This window comes from Balaenoptera musculus, chromosome 17, assembly GCF_009873245.2.
Source record: "Balaenoptera musculus isolate JJ_BM4_2016_0621 chromosome 17, mBalMus1.pri.v3, whole genome shotgun sequence".
NCBI classification, from domain to species: Eukaryota; Metazoa; Chordata; class Mammalia; order Artiodactyla; family Balaenopteridae; genus Balaenoptera; species Balaenoptera musculus.
Genome location: NC_045801.1, coordinates 14607811 through 14625236, shown reverse-complemented (window position 1 = coordinate 14625236; position 17426 = coordinate 14607811).

Sequence of the window (17426 nt, the reverse complement as noted above, 5' to 3'; positions counted from 1 at the left end):
CTTCTAGGTGGAAGTTTTAAAAGTCAACACCTTCTTTAACGTGTTTTTCTTTTCTCTCTCTCATGATGACCAGCAATGTCCACAAAATGGGATGTACTGTCCAATTGAGTTCTTGAGTGAAGCTGAACAGAGGGGCAACCAATCTGTGCTGGACACATAGGGTGAGTGAGAAGTAAACCTGGGCTGTTGTAAGCCACTGAGAATCCGGTGCTCTTTGTTACTGCAGCATAACCTAGACCATCCTGACTAATAAACCAGGAAACAGTCCACTATAGTGGTGAGGGTAGTGCTGGAAATGAAAAACATAGTGTTCCAGGGGAACATAAAGGAACAGAGGAGGGAACAGAGATTAACCCTGTAGGGAGAAGTCTTTGATTGTTTCTTCTTTTGATCTGGTACTCATTTACTCCTTCCAAAACTTAGTGAGGCAGGAAGTATTATCCTCATTTTTCAGGTAAGGAATTTTCAGCTCAGAGATGTTAGATTTCTCAGTGTCATTCAGCTTGCCTTGCATGGAGACGGCATTCAAATTTAGGTCTCCCTGCTACCTACACCCTGGACTTTTTTTCTTTTTTGGATTAATAATAGCTAACACCTTAATACACATTAAAAATAGTAGCACCTCTCATGTGCAAGTGTCTGATGGTGTTCTAAAAGCTATGCATGAATGAACTCAGTTAATCCTTATATCAACCCCATGAGTAGGTGTATTATAAACCATTTTATAGACAAGGAAACTGAGACCAAGTGACTTACCCCATGTCACACAGCTGGCATTTGAAGCCCAGAAGTCTGGCCCCAGAGTCCATGTTCTTAACCACTGTACTATGCTTAGCCTGGTTCTTCTATGCCCGTGGGGGAGACAGAGGAGTCCTCAAATAACTCCTCACTCTATGTGCTTTGCCTGGGTGATTTCACCAACACCCATGGCTTCAGCCATTGTATGCCAACTGTGTACTCAGACAGATCTTTTCCCACTTCTCATTGAACCTCCCTTCCTGGATGTTTGGTGCATATCACAAACAACTAGATCCAGTCCTCGTAGGTCATCTTCAGGCTCCAATCAGCAAGCTGTATCAAGGGATCCTCCTGCTGAAAATCATGCCGTGTCTTTTCAACGTCTTCCCTTCATATTGGTGCCATGGCTGTTCCTCTGTCTCTTTCTCCAGTCTTTCTTTTTCCTCCTCCCTTTGCTGATCTTCTTTTCTAGAATATTCTAGACTAACCCTCACGGTCCTTTAAGACTGAGGTCAATAGCAGCTTTACTTAGGATAGCCCCAAACTGGAAGCAGCCCAAGTGTCCATCAGTTGGTGAATGGATAAACCACCCGTGGTACATCCATATGACAGAGTACTGCTGAGCAACAAAAAGGACTGTACTCATACACAACAACGTGGATGACTCTCAGAGACATGAAGCTAAATGAAAGGGACCAGAAACAAAAGACTGTATGATTCCAGGAAGTGCTAGGAAAGGCAATACTATAATAACAAAACTCATCAGTGGTTTCCAAGGGTTGGGGTGGAGAGGACAGGGTTTGGGTACAAAGATGCACATAGGAAATTTTTGGTTTTTTTGGAAAGAAGGAAGTAAAACGCTCTTTATTCACAGATAATGACCACTTATATAGAAAACCTTATGCAATCTGCAAAAGGACTCCTAGAACTAACAAAGGAAATTTTTAAGGTGATAAAATTATTCTAGATCATGCTTGTGGTGGTGGTTACACAGGTGTATACATTTGTCAGACTCATAGAACAGTTAAAACAGATTATTTTACTTACGTAAATGACACCTTAATAAAGTTGATTTAAAAAAAATAACTTTATTCATGGGGTCTGGCCTGGGGAAGTCTTGCAGATCTCTATCTCTATACCCGAACCCTCCTCACGCTGTATTTTCTCAGTCTGTTTTCAGACTGACATCACTTTTTCTGTTTTGTGTCTCACATTAGACTCTGAGCTCCCGGAGACTTATCTTGTACGATCACCATCACTTAGCACAGTGGCTTATACTCACTGGACACGCAAGGAGTGTTTGTCTAAGGAAGAGCTGGTAATGACTTGCCAAAGTAATGGAGCCAACTGAAGAAAACTTTCCTTGCCTTCAGGATCATATTCAAGCCCCCGGTCACTTGGGCTGGAAAAATCTCTGACCCAAATGCTGCAGGCTGTATCAAACCTCAGTTAACCAGCTCTCTGGTCTGAAGAGAGGTGAGAGCAGAGGGTGTGGATGGGGCCTGACCACACATCACTGTGCCTGGAGCAAACCCTGAGCAGAGGGTCTCTCGGTCACCGTCACACCCTCATCCCCTCCCTGGCCCAGCTGTCTGTCATGCATCCTGGAATGTAACCAGAATCCCCAGTAGGGAAGGGACCTTATCTGTCTTTCTCATGGATAGTTCTTGATGCTTGGCATGCAATAAAATTGCAACAGCTCTCCTAAATGACTAAATTGTCAAGTCTGGATACCAGGAATAAGCAAATTGTTAGTTTGTAGCTAAACATATTAGAGTCATTTTAATTTCTGGAATGGGGGGCAGCCCAGGCAGGGGTCATTTCCCCATCCTACCCCCAATTGTCTTTAACCTTAAATGGTGGTCTGGCGCTTTGGGGCTAAGAAACACAAGAGAGATGGCGTCTCTGAGGTGTTAAAGTCTTGATGACCAGGTACATTTTGGAGGGGAGTCGTGAGTGGGACTGGGTTACTGACATTTTGGACAATGCTCTGTAGAACATTTTTAAAAAAGAATTTCATTTTTTAAAGATAGTTTTAGAGTTACAGAAAAATTGCAATGATAGTACAGAGAGTTCACATATATTCTACACCTAGTTTTCTCTATTAGTAATGTCTTAAATTAGAATGGGACTCTTTTTCTTTTTTGTACAATTAATGAACCGATATTGATATATTGTTAGTAACTAAAAATCCAGAGTTTATTTAGGTCTCCTTAGTTTTTCATCTAATGTCCTTTTCCTGTTCCAGGATTCCATCTAAGAGAGCACATTCCATTTTTTGTGTGTGTCTCCTTAGGCTCCTCTTGGCTATGATAGTTTCTCAAACCTTCTTTGTTTTTGATGACCTTTTGAGTTTGACCTTTTAACGAGGTTTGAGGCGTAACAGTCTGGTATTTTGTAGAACGTTCCTTGATTGGGATTTGCCTGATGCTTTTCTCATGATCAGTCTGGAGTTATGGGTTTTTGGGAGGAAGACCATGGAGGTAAAAGGTTGCACTTATTTTTAAGATCTAAATTCAGTTAAGTTTAGATGAAAATGTGTTGTGGTTGACATTATATGCTCACGAAATCACCATGCTGATAAGAGATAAGAGAACCTGAACCACAAATGAAAACAAAACAAAAAAATTACACATTTTGTTTTGCACCTAATTTCACCCCCCCAACTCCCCACCCCCAAAGCAACAATTACTGCAATTTCTGGATCTTGATAACTTTTTCTAAATGGACTCAGAATGAACCAGGAAGCCATTGCCTTTCCCACCTGAGATCAAGCTCTTTCTGCTTCAGGGTTTTGTTTCTGAATGAATCTTCTTGGGATCAGAAGGTAGGGAAATCATTGTGTTCGCAAAGGTCTGCCCAGCCAGGGAGCCCCTTACTTTCTCCCTTCCTTCCTCACACATTTATTAAGTTCCTGTTATTAAGTTCCAGGAGCTATGCTTGGGCTGAAAAGATGACCAAGCCCTAGCAGGACTGATGCCTGCAGAGAGTTGGGTTTGGAAGGAGAGACACACAATGAATGAAAGCTGTCACACCTTTCAGGTCCTGGGGAAGTAAGGATGTACCGGGGACTTGGTGACCCAGTGGACGGGAGGTGTCATTCTTTGGGGTTTGTATAAAGCTTGCCAATCGAAAGAAATCGGGCAGCATAGGAAGCAAATAAAATGAGCATGTTAACGAGCAGGGTGGGCTCTGCTTGCCAGGGGCCAATGGAAGCAGGAGTTAGCAAGGACAGTCTCTCCCTGCATACCATCAGACTTTGGGCGAGCGAGAGATGCATTTCCCTTCCAAGTTCTGCCTGTGTGATGGCAAACAGTTTGCTTTGTACCCAAGCTGGCCTGGGGGAGGTAACCCAGTTTATCCAGAGGCAGCGCTATGTTGTACCAACCCCTAATCCTTAAGTCCTTGGCTCTTTTCCACAAAGCTAATGGCAAAACAACCCCCGGGAGTGGGCAGCACACTGCTTTGCAAAATGCTATGAATCTTGAGCCAGAAGGTTTGGGTTCAAATTAAAATTAATGAAAATTGCCTCTATTTGGGGGCCATATGAAAAGCCAGCTTCTATACTAAAGAAGCTGTGTGTATTGTGTCATCCAATCCTCCTAACAGTATGAGATAATCATACTAATGGGAGTTACATATTATTGAGCATTTATGATGTGCTAGGGCTGTTTAAAGGGCTTGCTGCGGATGACCTCATTTCATTTTCACAACAACCCTCTAAATGCATACATCTCAAGCATGGAGTTCGATCAGTTTTTACCTCTGTGATCATCCAGCACCTAGATTAAGATACAGGACATTTCCCAGCAGGCTCCCTTGTGTCCCCTCCCATCTTCTCCTCACCCCCAAGTGACCACTCTTTTGACTTGTAGCACTGAAGACGAGTTTGGCCCATTTAAAAAATGATTTTTATTAAAGGTGAAATTCATATAAGAAAATTCACCACCTTAAAGTGCACAATCCAGGGCCATTTAGTACATTCACACGGTTGTGCAACCAACAGCTCTATCTAGTTCCAAAACATTTTCAGCACTCCACAAGGAAACCCTACGCTCATTAAGCAGTTGGCTCGTTTTTGAATACCAAATATAATGAATCACGCACTATGGCCTTTTGGGTTTGGCTTCTTTCTCCCCGCATATGTTTGTGAGAGTCACTGTGCTGTGTGTGCCACGGGTACCGGTATCATCCCCGCATTATAGATGAGGAAACCAAGGCACAGAGAGGGTAAGTAACCTGCCCACGATCACACAACTGTTACGCGGTGGCGCTGTGACCCCTGGCACTGTGGCCCCGGAACCCTGCTCCTGGAGCGTGCGCCATACTGCAGGGGAGGAAACCAGCTCCAGGGAGTGAGGTAATAAGCTGAGGGCAGCCAGCCAAGGTTTCAGCGAGATTCCTCTGACTGCAAAGACCAAGCTGTTTATAACTAGGCGATCTCCCCCTTGACTAGCTGTGTGACGCGGGGCAATTTTCTGGGCCTCAGTTTCCCAATCTCAGTAAAGCCTTCTGAACCTTCCTTGTTGGGCTGTGGGAGGTTGGCTGAGAGCCCTTGAAAACCTTGGGGTGCCATACAAACCCAGTCATTAGGATTTAGTTGGCTCTATGCTGTCGCGGTCCTTTGGGAACTTGGCAGGGGCTGGCCGGGCCCTCGAGGAGGGCTGGGGCAGTGGGAGTCCAGCCCTTCCTGTTCTCGCTGAGTGCTTGTAGAGCTTTAGTATTTCCTGTGCTTGGTTCCATCCAGAGTTATCACTCCAAACCTTGAAAATCCAGGGTCTCTGCATGTAAGGAAGTTCACCTTCAGAAATATCCCTTCCCAGCCTGTGGCCTAGAATATATATCCTCTGGACAGGCCCTGCTGGAATTCCATAGGATGGCATTGTTATCCTTATGAAGGTAATTATCGGTTGGTTCAGAAGTCAGATTAGGAGCAAAAAAGAAAGTCAAGGGCATTTTTCTCATTAGCCCATATGTACCACTTTATTCCCACTTTAAATGGCCATTTTTAACTTGAATCGATGTCATATTTATGGCCTGAAGCCTGCATTTACTTAGAACAAATAGTGTTAACTGACCAGCTTTATTAGTTTGTGATAACAAGGAGTTTACAGCTAGTGAAAAGATGGCATGTACTAATCTGAAAATGGTTTCAGATCTCTTTGGTTTTAATATAGCTACTTATGATGCTTTAAATGTATCTTGAAATGAACAATTCCTTTAAACTCCATGTTTAACTGACCTTGAAAGAGGACCTGCCTTATAGATGCTTTAAAAATACTCAATTTTAGTACAGCAGAATTTTTGGCAAAGAGGTACGTTCTGAAGCAGGCTGATTTAGATATGAATGTATTTCAATTGTTCCTGTTTTGTTGAAAGGGCCCAACGCAGATGATATCAAGAAACACACTATTTGTGCAATATTCCAAAAATATTTACTATATAGGGCAAATAAAATACTTGAAATAATCCTAAAACAGTTGTACCTGGGGCAGATGGCCTCTCAGGGTTTCTTCAGGCTTTATGGCTTCATAGTCTAAGGAAAATGTTTTAAAGTAGTTACTTGACTACTTTAATATGAGGGGACCCCATATTAGTTAGGGCTGCACTCTGAAAAATCAAATGATTATGATCTCTTAAATACTATTTAACTCTGGGGAAGAGAAATGCCAGAATAAAGCCAAAAGACCATCACCACAATGATGGAGAATTCAAATTGACCTGCCTGTTCTTTTCAATGCCTATCTTACTAAGGTTTGGATCTTTTAAAATCACCTTATCAGTATAATTCTTTAGGGAATGTTAGGTCGTTCTCCTGCAAGGATAAAACTGCACAAGCACAGGACACCATGACTGGTTAATACGTACCTTGGTGTGTTCCACTTCGAGCCTTGCCATCCCTTCAGAATATTGTGGTGTGAATGTGTTCACTAGGCCTGCATAATAACTGACCTATAGACCTGTTGAACTTTGCCACATATGACAGTTCACACAGGTTAATACTGAATGTAAACTAAAATTACAATGAGAATTGTTGTATTCAATTTTTTTGGCTGTAATTTATGCAAATGCTTTCTGTGATTTTTAGAAAAGGAAGCACCTGTGTTACTTTATTACTGTAAAATTTTCTTAACCAAAATTTGGTGAATTTCACTAGTCAGTCTACCTCACATTTTGTTTATGATTCTAAATTGTCTTAAGTTGTGCCTACAGTATGTTCTTGTCCTTTAATTTGGTGAATGTATTAAAATTCTCTCCCACTCATCCCCCCCCACAAAAAAAAAAAAAAAAGAAAGTCAAGGGACCAGATGTGGGGCAGTTCTCTCCAAGGGGCTGGTGCTTTGTTGAAATGAGTCCCGTTATGTACCCAGGGCCAGAAAGGTCGCATATTATACAGAGCAGACTTTATACTTTCAATCCTATAAATGAAGAAAGTAATGTCATATCATGAAACATCATACTCCTGAATAACAATTCTCATCACCCTGGGATTCCTGCGAAGTTTCCAGTATTCCTCTCAATCTGGTAGCCATTTCGTATGTACACTGGGAAAAATGAATTCAGGTTTTGGTGGCCTCATCGGTCTGCTCTAGTATTCCTTTGGGCACCAAGTCTTCCACTCTAGCCTTGCTTAAATCCCAACACTTCCCTTTCCAAGTGGGTTCTAAGGGGAAAAATAAAAAGAATGTTCCAGAAGGCTCTGCTGGCTCAGGGATGATTTGCCAGAGCAGTTTCCTGGATTACGACCTCTTCCCCCATCAGCAAATCATGTGAAACCAACTCTCGTCAGCTGTAAACCCTGAATGTGGGAAAAAGAGCTGACACACAGGGCGTGTTTTCATAAAGTTGACATTTCTCATGAATAGCAAATTCCTGAACGTGGGCCGTTGACCAAGCTCAGGAATTCTCATTAGCTGCTGATAATCAGGCATGACTCTGGCTGCGCCTGCTAAAATACTAAAGTGCTCTGTATGGGCTGCTGAGCCCTTTGCCTCCCTCACGGCTCCGACCCTCCTCAGGGACCCCCGCCACCCCACAACCCAGCAGCAAAAGGGTTAGTGCTGACCTGGCAAAGGCCTTCCAGACAAGATCCAGCTGGGGTCTGCACCTCATTTGGCTGGACCTGTGGCAAACTGGTGGGTAAATAAATTACACACCCCTCCTGGCTGTGGGGTAGCAGTTCCTTCCTCAGGCCTTGCAGAGACATAGGCTCGGGCCCCAGCCTTCTTCCTGCTTCCTGAGAATGAAACCTCTGATCCCCCCACTTCAGAGTTGAAGGACATCTAGGAAATGAGTTAAGCTGATTGTTTCCCATCCAGAAGCCCAATCCCACCCCTCTCACATCCACGCTCCCCAAACAGTCAGCATTAGCTATTTTTTTTTCCTACCCTCATCTCTGTAGCATTTCCTGGTTTTCCCAAACAGAATTAGTCACTTCCTTCTCTGTGTTCCCACCACACTCAGAAGGCACCATATCTCTGTGGTCCAATTTTATTTTATACACACTGTGATTTTTCTCCTATGGACATGTGAGAGCTTGTGAGTATTTCTTTTTCTCTTTTTGCTTTGGCTTCTGGGAAGCTCAAATCCCAATTTGTAGCTTCACTTGGTCAAGGGATTGATGTGTACGTACTTTGTGAATTGACTTTCTCCCTGGATTTATCTTCCATTCAGACTTTCTTTCCTCCATTTCTTTGTTTATATATATTTGGATTATCTCCATCTATGTGACCCACTTCAAATTAAAAAACATTGTTTTGCATTATCTACTTAAATGAGGTATAATTTACATAAATAAAATGTATCCACTTTAAGTATATAGTTTGATGAGTTTGACAAATGTATACACCTATGTACCACCACTACAATAATGACAGGGAACACATTTCTATCACGCAACATTCCCTTGTACCTGGTCCCAGCTACCACTGATAAGCTTACAGCCACTGTATATCAGATTCATCTTTTCCTAGAGTTTCATATAAATGGAACCATACAGTATGTGGTCTTTTGTGCCTGGCTTTGTTCACTTGGCGTAATGCTTTTGAGATGCTTGCATGATTTTATGTATACCAGCAGTGGTTCCTTTTTATTGCTTAGTAGTGTTCCATCGTATGGATATATAATAATTTGTTTGTTCATTCTCCTGTTGATAGACATGTGAGCTATTTCCATTTCTGGGCTATTATGAATATAACTGCTCTATTTATATACAAGTTTGTATGTAGAAAATATAAGACAGCTGATGTATTATTCAAGGTCCTCCAGAGAAACAGAGCCAATAGGATTTATCTCTCACCTATCTATCTGTCTATCTATCATCTATTATTTATTTATTGAAATTGGCTCACATAATTATCTAAGCTCTCAAGTTCCTAGATCTGCAGCTGGCAAATTGGAGACCCAGGAAAGCTGATGTTTCAGTTTGAGTCTGAAGGCAGTAAAAAAAGTCGATGTCTTAGATCAAAGGCAGTCAGGCAGGAGGAATTCCCTCTCACTGGGGAAATGGTCGAGGTTTTGTTCTATTCAGGCTTTCAACTGATTGGACGAGGCCCACCAGCTTTAGGGAGAGCAATCTGTTTTATTCAGTCTACCGATTTAAATGTTAATTGTATCCAACAACATCCTCACAGAAACAACCAGAATGATGTTTGACTAAGTATCTGTGGTCCAATCAAGGTGACATATAAAATCAGCCATCACAGCTGGAATCAGTAAACACACAAGTAAACATAATCCAATTGGATTATTGATTTTGTCTCCAGGGCTTACCTCCCTGAGTGGGCCTGTTTATCAATTAGAATACATTCATCTGCAGGTAATAGGAATCCAATACCAATGGCTGGAGTAAACAGATATTTCTTTCTCCTCACATGGCAAGAAGTTTGGAGGTAGGGGATGCTGGCATTGGTTCAGCTGTTTGATGGTGCCACCAGAGATCTGAGTTGTTTCTCCTCTTCATCTTCCACATCCTGCTGTGGTCTTATGGTTGCAGGATGCAAGGTGGCCATCCTGAGGCCTCAGGTTACAAGCAAGGCAGGGGAAAGGAGACTAGGGAAGCAGAAGGACTGGGAGACACAGCTGAGTCTGTCCCCTCTTCTCAAGAAAGTAGAGGGGAGTTTCCCTGGCTGTCCAGTAGTTAGGACTCGGTGCTTTCACTGCTGTGGCCCGGGTTAAATCCTGGTCAGGGATCTAAGATGACACAGCCAAAAAAAAAAAAAAAAAAAAAAAAAGAGAGAGAGGGAGAAAGTAGAATCTTCCCAGAAACCCCGCCTGGCGGATTTCTCCTTATACCTCATTGGCCAGAAATGGGTCATGTTACCACCCTTAAGTTGCAGGAAACCGAGGAGCAGGATTGTCATGTGTGGTTTGGTCCAGTCAAAGACACTTTGTTACCTCAAGTGAAATCAGAGCTCGGTAGCAGCAAGGAGTGTGGAGTGGGTATTGGGCAACAACTAACATGTCTGCCACTCATGAAATTCATCATCAATGCCTTCATGTGGTGCCTAGCACACAAGGGTGCCTAAGAAATGTGTGTTTGGTTGGGTTGATTTCAGAAGCACCCTGGTGGGGAGAGTTGGACCACGAATCACAGAAACAGGGGTCTCCATCCCAGCCCTGCCATTCCCCACTCTGTGATCTTGAGCAAGCCACTGAACTTTCCCAAAACTATTTCCCATTTCTGTAAAATGGGACTCATTCTTCCAAAATTAAGACAATGCCAGTGAAATCACTTTGCAAAGGACAAGACAGATATGAGTCAAAACCACTACTACTGTGGAACCCCAGAAGATTGAGCCTTCTCCTCAAGTCTCAGATTCTCTGCTCCTCCTCCTGCCCTGCTGTACCTGACGGCGCATGAGGCTTCTCAAATTCCAGGGGGGAATGGAGATAGTGCCCACCGTCATGACTGGACTTCATCCTCGCTGCCTTCTGAGCAGTCCATGGACAAATACAGCGGCTCTCCAATCTTCCCCCTGCTCTTAGCACCTTCTAGAGACGGGAGCTTCAGGTGGAATCCCCATGTATGCACTCACTCCTTGGGCCAGTGCCAGGTCACAGGGTCACCAGGGCTGTTTACTACCCTGACCTTGCTCCCTATCACTCAGGAGTCAGTGTTGTGCAAGTTCATACAACACCACGTCCCCCCCGCCCCCCCCGCCATGAAGGGTTTCATCAAATACCGCAGTGACCTGGACGTTGGCTTCCCACACTGACCCAACAAACTCTTGGCTCCTGACGTCTTTCTGTAACTTTCTGTCCTTATCTTCTCCTTTTCCTTCCTGTGATATTTTAATGCATCAAGCTCTTCCTGTCTTGACATAATGACTTAACCCTACTGGCTTTAGCTTCTTTTTTTTTTTTTTTAAGTTAGTTAATTAATTTGGTTGCACTGGGTCTTAGTTGCCGCAGGTGGGCTCCTTAGTTGTGGCTTGCCAGCTCCTTAGTTGTGGCATGAGAACTCTTAGTTGCGGCATGCATGTGGGATCTAGTTCCCTGACCAGAGATTGAACCCAGGCCCCCTGCATTGGGAGCACGGAGTCCCATCCACTGTGCCACCAGGGAAGTCCCAGTCCCCTGGCTTTAGCTTTTTAATTGTAGTTCCTTTTCTTTCCCCTCATTCTCAACTCGTATATCCACCCACCTCAATCCACTACCTTCACCCCCATCACTTCCCTGAAATAAATAAGCTCCCGAGAGCCAAGCGCCCTGGAGATGTGTTAGATTTTCTCTTCCTGGCGCTCTTTGTGGCATCCACATTTCCCCGGACACTTCTTGTCATTCTTCTTGGCTTCTTCAACTTTCACCCCATCCTCCAGCTGACCCTTGAGTGCTGGCGTATCCCCTGTTCTGACCTCACCTTGTTCCTCTTCTTGAAACACATGCCACCTAAACAGTTTCTTCTCCTTCCACTGTTGATGTTGCCCAGATCAATATTTCCAGCCCAGGTCTCTCACTTCAGAACACTCTTTACCAATATGGAAGCTGAAACACACAGAGGTTAAGTAATATGTCCACGTTCACAACTATGAAGGGGATGAGTATTTTTTCTTTTTTTTTTTTTTATTGAGGTGTAGTTGATTTACAATACTGTGTTACTTTCAGGTGTACAGAAAAGTGATTCAGTTATTTATACATATATATTTTTTTCAGATTATTTCCCATTACGGGTTATTGTAAGATATTGAATATTGTTTCCTGTGTTAAACAGTAAATCCTTGTTGTTTATCTATTTTATATATAGTAGTTTGTATCTGTTAATCCCACACTCCTAATTTATCCCTCCCCCTCCTCCCTTTCCCCTTTGGTAACCATAACTTTATTTTCTATGTCTGTGAGTCTGTTTCTGTTTCATAAATAAGTTCATTTTTATCATTTTTTTTTAAGATTCCACATATAAGTGATATCATACAATATTTGTCTTTCTTTCTCTGACTTACTTCACTTAGTATGATAATCTCTAGGTCCATCCATGTTGCTGCAAATGGCAATATTTCATTCTTTTTATGGCTGAGTAGTATTCTAGTGTGTATATACACCACATCTTCTTAAACCAATCGTCTGCTGATGGACACTTAGGCTGTTTTCATGTCTTGGCTATTGTAAATAATGCTGCTATGAACCCTGGGATGCATGTATTTTTTGGAATTAGAGTTTTCATCTTTTCTGGATACATACCCAAGAGTGGGATTGCTGGATCATATGGTAGCTCTATATTTAGTTTTTAAAGGAACCCCCATACTGTTTTCTTTTTTTTTTTTTTTTTAATTTTTATTTATTATTTATTTATTATGTTTATTTTTGGCTTTGTTGGGTCTCCGTTTCTGTGTGAGGGCTTTCTCCAGTTGCGGCAAGTGGGGGCCACTCTTCATCGCGGTGCGCGGGCCTCTCACTATCGCGGCCTCTCTTGTTGCGGAGCAGAGGCTCCAGACGCTCAGGCTCAGTAGTTGTGGCTCACGGGCCTAGTTGCTCCGCGGCATGTGGGATCTTCCCAGACCAGGGCTCGAACCCGTGTCCCCTGCATAGGCAGGCAGATTCTCAACCACTGCGCCACCAGGGAAGCCCCCCCATACTGTTTTCCATAGTGGCTGCACCAATGTACATTCGAAGGGGCTGAGTATTAACTCCAGCTGTTTATTTCACCGACTTGCTCACAACCTGTCTGTAGGGGAAAGAAGAGACAAGGTACAGCAAGGGGACTCACATTTATTGAGGACTCACTGTGTGCCAGGGACTAACTGAGCTGGGTAGCTTTTGGTCATTGCATGGACTCTTCTGTGATTTCATCAATCCATGTTTTATAGGTGAGGAACTGGAGGACCAGGGAGGTGGAAAGCATTGCCTCGGTCACACAGCTGGTAAGTAGGGCAGCTTTAACTCAAGCCTCCTGACACCAAAGTTCGGGCACTCTCTTTTTCATTACCCTGTGTATCTCTTTCTTTAAAAATCCAGATTTAGACAGATGGCCTTTTAGTTCCAATGAGTCCAGACCATGTGACCTTTTATGCCATCTTTTGGGATGAGGCCCTGATGGGAATGGCTGCAGAATGGACCCATACACAGCAGCAGGCACAGACACTGTCTCGAATTAGCCCGGGTCAGCAGTTGCAGTCTTGGCAGCCACGTAATGTCAACCCTGAAATTCCTTGGACAGGCTCCAGTGGGCTCCACAGCCAGCAGGACACTGCGAGAGCCATGGGAAATCTGCTATCTACTGTCGGCCCTTCCTGTTAAACTGGGACTCAAATTGTTCCAGAATTATCTGGCTGGTTGTAACTGCAGGGGAAAGAATGAGTTAATCCTCCTGTCTGGGCTGTTCGCAAGAAGCTGTGTGCTTTGCTTATTAAAGTCTGCCCAACGTGGGAGGGAATAAATGGCCCTTCCAGGAGGGAGCCTCCTTAAGCAGTAGAAATCATTTTCTCTTGGTCAAGTGCAGGTCGGGGGTTGGAGACCTGCCCACAGGTTTAAAATAGTTGGTGCCAGGCCCGTGGATCTTGTCTGCTGCGTTCTGCTCATTTAGCAAGACTCCCTCCTCTGTTACCTCCTGAATCAGGCTTCTGCTGAGAGCGTCTTGTGCTCACAAAACTTCTGAACTGCCTTTTCAAATTGCCCTAATTTTTTCTTTCTCATTTGGTAGTTACTGTCATAAACACAAATTTCAGAAAGTCACAACACACCAAATGAAAACCCAGCCACTCCCTCACTCCCCCGCCAAAGTAAATCTGATGTGTAAATTTAACCTTCTAAAAACATCCAATTTCATCTTGCAGAGAAAGCTCTCTAGATGAGGTGTAAACGCAATTTTAAATCATAAAAAAAAAAAAATGACAGCACAGAAAACACAAACCATAAAAGAACAAAAATGATAAATTCTACTTCATCAAAATGAAAACATATGCCCTTTGAAAGACAGTATTAAGGAAATGAGATGATAAGCCACAATCTGGGAGAAAATATTTGCAAGACAAACAATCTAATTAAGAAATGGTCAAAAAATTTTTTAATAAACACTTTACCAAAGATCATGTACAAATGGCCAGTAGGTCCATAAAAAGATGCTCTGCACTGTTCGTCATCAGCGAAATGTGAATAAAAACCAAAATGAAACACTAATACACAGACACTGGAATGACTAAAGCTAAAAAGACTGACAATGCCAACTGGAATTCTTGCACATTGCTGGTAAGAATGCAAAATGGAATGACTGCATTTTATTTTTAAGATGGTAAAAAAAAAAGCGTGCTATATTTAGAATTAGCCAACTGGACTCAGCTTAGATGATCCCAATTTTTTTTGCAACATCCAAAATATTGTAGGGAGGGATCAAATGCACACTGTCTTCTCACCATGAGACCTGGTCAGAGTGTTGGCTTTGGCCAGCCCAGGTAGTAGAGCTTCTTTACAGCGTTGTTTGGTCTCATGGTTATTGACCTTGATATCCATGATGAACACCAGTGTGAACTTGATCTTCTTGGCCAACTTCATGGTCAGGGTGCCTGATGATGGCAAATGGTCAAGCTTGTTTCTCCTGGGGATGCTCTTCCTTAGTTAGTTGGGCTGCCTCTGGAGCCACAGTGTCTTGGGCCGCTGGAAGGTAAGTGACATATGGCTCTTCATTGTTTTGGTGGCTTTGGACATATTTCAGCACTGTCTTCCTGGTCGTCAAAGCCTTTGCTTTGGATTGGGTTTTGGTAGAAACAACGGCTTCTTTTTTCACTTTTGGTGCCATCTTTGTAAAAATCTGGGAAACAACTTTGGACAACACTTTACACTTTCTTATGAAAGTAAACATATACTTTCTGTCTGATCCATCAATCCTTAGAGAAATGAAAATATAAGTCCACACATATACCTGTATGTGAATATTCATAGCAGCTGTACTTGTAACAGCCCTAACCTGGAAACAACCCAGATCTTCATTAGCTGGTGAATAGACAAACAAATAGTGGTACCTCCATGCATCAGAATACTACTCAGCAAAGGAATAAACTCCTGATGTAAGCAACAACATGGGTAGATCTGAAAATCATTACAATTAGTGAAAGAAGCCAGACTTCAAAGGCCACACATGTGATTCCAAAAGTACAGAGACAGAAATCAGGTGAATCGTTGTCAGGGGCTGGGGGAAGAGGGACGAGAAAGGGATTGACTGCCAAAAAGCCCAGGAAACCTTCTGGGAATGACAGAAATATTCTATATCTTGATTGTGTTAATGCGTACATGACTGCATTTGTCAAAACTCATGAAGCTATACTCTTTTTCTTTTTTTGGCTGCGTTGGGTCTTCGTTGCTGCGTGCAGGCTTTCTCTAGTTGTGGCGAGTGGGGGCTACTCCTTGTTGCGGTGCGCGGGCTTCTCATTGCGGTGGCTTCTCTTGTTGCAGAGCACGGGCTCTAGGTGCGCAGGCTTCAGTAGTTGCAGCATGCGGGCTCAGTAGTTGTGTCTTGTGGGCTCTAGAGCGCAGGCTCAGTAGTTTTGGTGCACGGGCTTAGTTGCTCCGTGGCAAGTGGGATCTTCCCAGACCAGGGATCAAACCCATGTCCCCTGCGTTGGCAGGCGGACTCCTAACCACCAGGGAAGTCACTGTACTCTTAAAAAAGATCAATTTTGTTGCATGTAACTAATACCTCAATAAACCTGGCTGAAAATGAGGCATAAAAGTTATTTTGAGCACCGGCTTTAAAATTGGTAGGTCTGGGTTTGAACTCCTGCATTCCCACGTTATCTTTGTGACACTGAACAGATGTCTTGACCTCTTCGTGTGTCCATTGCTACATTTATAAAATGGAGTGTATTGGTCAGGATAGGCTAACTGCTGTAACAAATAGACCCCAAATGTATCATAGCTCAAGAAAGGGTTTTTGGTTACATTACAGTCTAAGGTGGTTCCAAGTTGGTGCTGGCTGTGCTCCATGCAGTCACCTGGGGATGCTGGCTTCCAGTGGTTTTGTCATCTTACAGATGTAGCTTCTAAGGTCACCCTGGGGGTCATTTTAGCCACCCATTCAACCAGAAGTTAAAGAGTACATGGAGGTCTCATGGGCCAGGCCTGAGTAATGCTTCTATTCATGTTACAGTGGAGAGAACTCAGTCACATGGCCACACCTAGCTGCTGGGAAATGTAGTCTAGCTGTGTGCCCAGGGTGAAGAGGAGAACATGGGTTTTGGTGAGCAGCAAGCAGACTGGGATAAAAGGATATGGCACATAACAGCACAATAAGTGGCAAGATGGGTGATATGAATCTCAGTCATAACATCTCCATAATATTATCCCAGCCTCAATAATAATTATAATTTATATTATAGAACAGGGGCCCCAGACTCAAATGCCCACAGGGCCAAGAATATAAAATAATTGTGAATTTGGACTGGGTTACAAAAATAGGGAGTGGTGAGGTCTAGAGCTGAGCTGGAGAGACAATATCCTGTCTAATGGCCTATCGACTCCCCCAAACTGTAAACCCCTGTGTTGGGTGAACAAAATGCATCTGTAAAGTACCTATAGTGACTTACAACAAAGTCTCATATTCTGCAGATGCTTGATGGTCAGCCAGGGAGGCAGATTCTGTTTGTGAGTCGGCTTCCAAAATCCATTCTTCCATTTGTCCTGTTGTTAGAATTGTGGCTGGGCACATAGATGGACGGCTAGATTGCATTTCCCAGCATTCTTAGCAGTTAGGTGTGGCCACGGGCCTGAGTGGTTGCCAGTGGAAGTGATGTGTGCCACTTGTGGGTCTGAGACTTGAGTTACTGGACAAAACTCTTCTTTACTCTGGCAGCTGGAACCCAGCTGTGATGGTGACCCAACTTGGACCAGGCAGACAGCAATGATATTCTAGTCGAGGGGATGGTGGAACAATAGGACATAGGAGCCTGGGTCCCTGAATGACCAAGTGGAGCAGAGCCTCACTGCTGACCTGGACAGCTCATCTCAGGACTGTTTCATGAAAGAGAAGCCTCCGTATTATTTAAGCCATTGCATTTTTGGACTTCTTTGTTACAGCAGCCCAGTCTTCACCTGATTGATATGGTCAGACCCATTTGCTAAGTGCCTTGCCTGTCTCACCAGCTTTATTGTTTCTGTAATTCTGATCCAGACTTCAGCTAAATTCAAAGTCACTACCATGTCAGAGGCCTTCAGAATTGCTCATGGATAGTCAAAACTACTGATTGTGGAAAATATCAAAC